The sequence below is a fragment of the Echinops telfairi genome, unplaced genomic scaffold (genome assembly GCF_000313985.2).
Source record: "Echinops telfairi isolate 266 unplaced genomic scaffold, ASM31398v2 ScPeMD7_31;HRSCAF=116, whole genome shotgun sequence".
Classification (NCBI taxonomy): Eukaryota; Metazoa; Chordata; class Mammalia; order Afrosoricida; family Tenrecidae; genus Echinops; species Echinops telfairi.
Window position 1 is genome coordinate 23,508,803 of NW_022103928.1, and position 5,685 is coordinate 23,514,487.

Consider the following 5,685-nt stretch of genomic DNA (forward strand, 5'->3'; position numbering starts at 1 on the left):
AATTTTTTTAAAAAGGGAACCGTAGGCCAAATAAGTTTGGGAACTTATGACCTATAGCTTGTGTGAGAAATATGCGGCCCAAAGGTCATACAAGGCCCAAGAAATCATCAAAACCAATTAACATCACACATCTCACTAAGAGAAGTAGTTCCAGCCATCGCATTAGAGCTGAGTTCACTAGATATTTGAGCAGGATGGCCCATGAATGATGCTATAAATATCCAAATGGTCCTTGGCAGAAAAAGGTCCCCCACCCCTGCCCTATGAAAAGGACAGAGTTAAACTGCTCACTCCCTAAGGTTTCCAAGGCTGTACAACTCTATGAGAGCAGATTGCCTCCTCTATCAGCCTTGGACCAGCCAGTCGGTTTGAACTGCAGTTCGCAGCTCAATGCTGAATCCACAAGTCCCACCATGGCTCCTCTTCAAAACATGAACTGGTGATTGTTGAGTGCTTACCATGAGCTGGGTGCTGGACTTTCTTTGACCACTGGACTTTCTTTGACTTTCAAGTCTGACCACTGCCTTCTAAAACTATTATGAGAAACAGACTCAAGAGAGGCTGGGTAACTAGTTCATGATCACATAGCTAGCAGGTAGTCTCAGCAGGTAAGTTGGGGCCAGGAGAGAAATCAGAAGAGTGTTCCGAAACAGGGACCTGCGCTGCCCTAAAGGATACATGAGAGTTAGTCATTGGAGATTCCAGGAAAGGCAGTTCCAGAGGAAGGAAACAGCCTTAGCAAAAGCAGCCATGGGAAGAGCCAGGGATGTGGTGTTCAGCAAAGCGGGGAGTTAGAAGGAGTAGCCAGGATACAGGAGAGGGGGACTGGGCCTCTGGGAGGGGTCTCTGCTTAGGGGATTGGGACAGAGAGGCCGGCCCAGGAAGTAACTAACACCATTTGAGGACTTGTTTTGCATCCTCGACTTGGTACTTTTTAGCTGCCTGGTCTGGATCAAGCCCCTCTCTCTAGGGCTAAGTTTCATTGAAGAAGGTATACCAAGGACCCCTTGCCAGCCCAAGAACCTAATTGAGAAAAACACCCAGTGGTGCTGGGAACATCCGTTATGTTCCTTCTGATTTCTTATATTGTGAGTTACAATTGTGTAGGAAGTCTAGTGGTCCAGAGTAGGGCCTGTGGAGTCACCTTTCTTGGGGGGAGAGGGACACCTCTGAAGCTTCACACTCTTCCTTAGAGAAATGGTCCGAGAAGCATTACCACACAGGCATGTTGGGAGGAGGATGGCATGCGATGTTCTTCAAGTGCTTAGCACACCAGCCCGGCGCCTATTGCTTGCATAGTCCATCTCAGCTTCAATTGTTAAACTATTTTTAACCCAAAACGGAGCGAAGTGCACCTCTGGGGATCTCTGAGCTGGAGAGGGGTGAGGCAAAATGCTGGCTTTCGAGTACCCTGCTCCTGTTTCCTCCTCTTAGTCATCCAGGGGCACGAAAGGGGCTCAGAATGCATATTCCTGGAGCACAGTCTTGGGCTCTGTGGCATCCTTCACCATCCGCCCCCCTCCCCTTCCCCGCTTCCTCCCTCTGTCAATGAGCCTCCCCCACTGGTCTGCGGGCTCGTGGGCACGAGTCTCGCACGTGCTCTGCCCTGCAGCCCAGCATTACACAATCAGCAGCCTGGAAGCGCGGGCCGGCGTAGGCAGGGATGCCCAGGTTGCGGGGCGGCACCCGGCTGTCAGTGGTTAGACCAGCATCCCGACTCTGGGAGGGCAGAGGGAAGGGCACAGAACGAGGGGATACAGGGAGGTTAGGGAGAGGGCCACCCCCCCACCCCCCCAAAAGGCTGCCGGGGACAGGCAATGTTGACTCAGAGAGGTCTCAGGGTGTGTAGATGTCTGGGATGGGATGGGGGCGGATGACCTGGGAAGTGACGTCCGCTGGGAAAGCGAGGGGTAAGTCATTCCCCAGAAAGTGGGGGGTGGGGGGTGGGTGGGTACAGAACCCCCCCCCTACACACACACACACACCCCGCGCTGGCACTGAGGGCTGGGAGCATATAGGAGCTAGTGCTGGCACTGCGTAAAGGAAGGTAGGTGCAGGTCCCAGACCCATCCTCACCCTGCCCCCGGGTTTGGGATGTCGAGCAGCCGGGACCTGGGAAGTGCAGAGAAAGGAGGGCAAAGCCACCTACATCCACTCAAGGCTCCAGGAGAGAGCACGCCGGCTCTGGAGCCAAGTGGGGTGATGGAGTAGAAAGAGAGGCTCAGGTCTCAGACCCACCTACACCCCCCCCCCTCCGCTGCTCCCGGGTGTGTGTGTGTGTGTGTGTGTGTGTGTGTGTGGGTGAGGCAGCTCTGCCTCCCGAGGTCGTGGGGGGCGCGGGGGGGGGGCTAAGTCACGGGGCCATTGTGGGCGCCCCCGCATTTGGGCTCCCTAAGTGCACACCGCGCGCCCGTCCGCGCTCACCTGAACGGACTCCGCCACCTGGATGCCCCCGAACCCAGCGCCCAGTGCCCACCGGGCAGCTCCCGTCCGGCCGCAGCGCTCCAGCCCGCGCCGCTCTCCACCCGGGCGCCGGCTCGACTCAGCGCCTTAAAGGCGCGGCTCACACGCTCTGCGTCCTCCGACGGAAAAGCTGTCCGAGCCCCCTGCTCCCCGCGCGAACCCGCTCAGGGTCAGGGTAGTAGCCCGCACACCCTGACTCCCGCGGCCTGTGGCGAGGCGCCCCTCTCCGAGCGCGAGCACCTGCAGTGCTGCGGGCGCAGCGCCGGGCCGGTAGAACCACCTCCCGCGGCCCTGCGCCACCGAACCCGGCGTGCGTCTGGCGGGGCTCGCGGAGTGGAACCCAGAGCCACTGGGCGACCGCGCGAGGCCGGAAGTCATCGGGCCTGGCTTCCCTTGCTGAGCACCTACTGTGTGCCTGGCTGGCACTGCTGATGGTTGCAGACCCCAAAGTGACCCAGACAGGATCGCTGCCCACAAAGAGCTTGTGGGAGCGACACGGGTTCCTCGGGCAGCAGACAGCTCCCTAACCAGCAGCTTTCGGAGCGGCACGGCCTCACTTGGCGGTGGCTCCCTTACTCCAAGAAGAAATGCAGGCTGGGGAGGTCAGGGGCTTGCCTGGTACTCCGCCTCTAGGGTCAGAACTGGACGCCAAGCCAGGATCGACCCACACCAAAACTCCAAACCATCACTCGTCGGACAGTTCGTCAGACTGGTAGCTTGCATGTATGTTGCTGGCATCCTGGGAGCGATGCCACTGCTATTTCAAATTGGTAGCAGGGTCACCCGCGGTGGACAGATTTCAACGGAGCTTTGAGTCTTAAGATTGTCGGATGTAAACAGACTTTCCCCTACCTTTGTCTCCCCCAAAGATATGCCAAACCTTAGAGGCTGTTTGCCAGCACTTGGTGGGAGGTCAGATGCTTAGAGATATTCTCCCCGAAGGCATTCAGCCATCAGAATACTGTCAGGCCCACTGTAGGTGGGGCTCAGACCCTACTGATAAGGATAGTCATTGTTTCCATGGAGAGCCAGAGAACAGGTCAAACCTGCTCAGTGACAGCCAGAGTTTGACTGCCATCCTGACTCTAAGATCTGCCCATCTTGTCACATGTGTATCCCCAATCCCTCCCCTTCCTATTGCATGTATACCCCTAGATCTCCCCCCTCTCATTACTGTATCACTTATAGAACAACCCCTTCCTGTGACGTATGTCTTTACCTATAATTAGGGTACTTTACACGCCCCCAAAAGATATATAAGCCTTGGTTAGAAATAAAGAGCTTTCTCTCCCAGTCCTCTCTCCCCCGTCCTCTCTCTCCTGCAATTCCCACCATCCACATCCCCACGTGGACCACCAAGTGGGGCTGAGATGAGCATGCTACCATGAAATGTTTGACTCCTTTATTTCATTCTCTCTTTTCTCCTTCTTATTCTCTATGAATTTACTATAATCTTTACATATTATCACTGTACAATTGTGCCTGCTGGCCCTGTGATGATTTGTTAGGGGCTGGTTCCCCTGACATAAGATAGACTTGGAAGGAGGACTATATTGCCCACTTCCAAGGGAATAGCCAACATTGTCAAATAACACAGTGCCAGCAATGAGCTCCTCCCGTTGAAAAGCACTCAACACTTGACTGGAGAAGAGCAGCCTCAAAGCGGAGTCCTTTTGTTTTGTTTTGAACAATCATTTTATTGGGGGCTCTTACAGTTCTTCTAACATCCCATGCATCCATTGTATCAAGCATATTTGTACATATGTTGCCATCATCATTTTCTAAACATGTCCTTTCTATTTGATCCCTTGGTATCAGCTTGGAGTCCGGTTTAATGATGGAGATGGAGCAAAACTTTGGGGTCCTTCTTCTGCTGAGGTGGCCAAACTCAAAATGAGAAGAAACATCTGTAAGCATTCATTAGTAATCAGTGTATGGGATGTACGAAATATGAATCTAGGAAAATTGCTATGAGTTGCTGTGAGTCAGTGTTGACTCGATGGCAGTGAGAGGTATAATTAAAGCTTGGTGGCTCTGTGAGTTGCACATGGGCTGCTAGCCTGGAGGTCTGAGGTTCAAACCCACCATCCTCTTCGTGCAGGAAAGATGAGGCTGAATAATGCTCCTATATAGATTTAGAGTCCCAGAAACCTTAGGTAATATCATTTTGAATTGGCATCAAGTCTATGGCAATGGTTTTGGGGGGGTTTTGTTTAGGGGGGAAAATGGGGAGATGGCTGATAGAGTAAAATGGTAGAGCTGTAGGAAATAGTTTGGTGATTCCTCGAAGAATTACCATATGGTCCCATTACTTCCACTTGTAGGTATATGTCCCAAAGGATTAAAACAAGCAACAGTAACCAGATACATATACACCAACACTCACTGCAGCATGAGTCATGATGGCCAAAAGTGTCTATCAGCAGATAAACGGATAAACGAAGTGTGGTGTGGTAGAATGATACGAGCGCATTCTATTCATTTTGCTGCATTGTACTTTGCAGACTTTGCATTGCACTTTTATTTCTCTGGTTTGTTTTTAAGTAATAAGAGGTTTATTACTTAATAAACCTGTATTACTTAAGGCCACCCTGTATCAAGCAAGTGTATTGGTACTGTAGTATTAAATTAAAAGTGTCAAAGAGGGAGGTGGGGGACCAGCCCCCACCGCTAGTACTCTCTACTAGTTCAGTAAGTACAATTTCTGGGTTCAGTAATGCACAATTGTACGGTTGAGATATATAAGTATTATATTAAAGTCATCGAGAGCATGAGAGCTATAAAGTCATCATGAGCATGAGAGATATTACAATAAAACAGTTAGATACATTACATGGTAGCATTGCTCACCTCAGCCCAGCTTGGCTGTACACGTGGAGAGAGGGGGAAGGGAAGGAGGGTAAGGGAACAGGGAGAAGGGGAAGAGAGGGGAGCCAGAGAGTCAGAGAGGTCCGAGGAGTCCGAGTGCTCTATATTGCTGACCCATGCCTATATGCCTTTTGGGGGCATGCCAGCCCACTAATTACAGGTAGAGACATACATCACAGGAAGGGGCTGCACTATAGGTTACACAGTAATGAGAGGGTGGTCTAGGGGCATACATGCAATAGGAAGAGGGGGGACAGCGGGTTTGGCCTGGCCCTGGCCCAACTGATAGAGACCATTATCAGTAGGATGCAAACTCCGCCCACAGGAGCCTGTCCATTGTCCCCAGCAGCAGGG

General features: G+C 52.2%; 1 protein-coding gene across 2 annotated transcripts in view; it reads right to left on the reverse strand.

Moving 5' to 3' along the window:
* The window catches only part of ABHD6 (abhydrolase domain containing 6, acylglycerol lipase), an 84,591-nt gene that overhangs the window by 46,334 nt on the left and 32,572 nt on the right, over nt 1–5,685 (reverse strand). The window contains exon 1 of one of the 2 annotated variants that reach the window (XM_045289837.1): nt 2,425–2,529. The exons of the other annotated variant lie outside the window; for it this stretch is intronic. The gene's annotated coding sequence lies outside the window, so the exon portion shown is untranslated. Of the gene's footprint in view, nt 1–2,424; nt 2,530–5,685 lie in introns of those variants that run through there. 2 annotated transcript variants of the gene reach the window in all.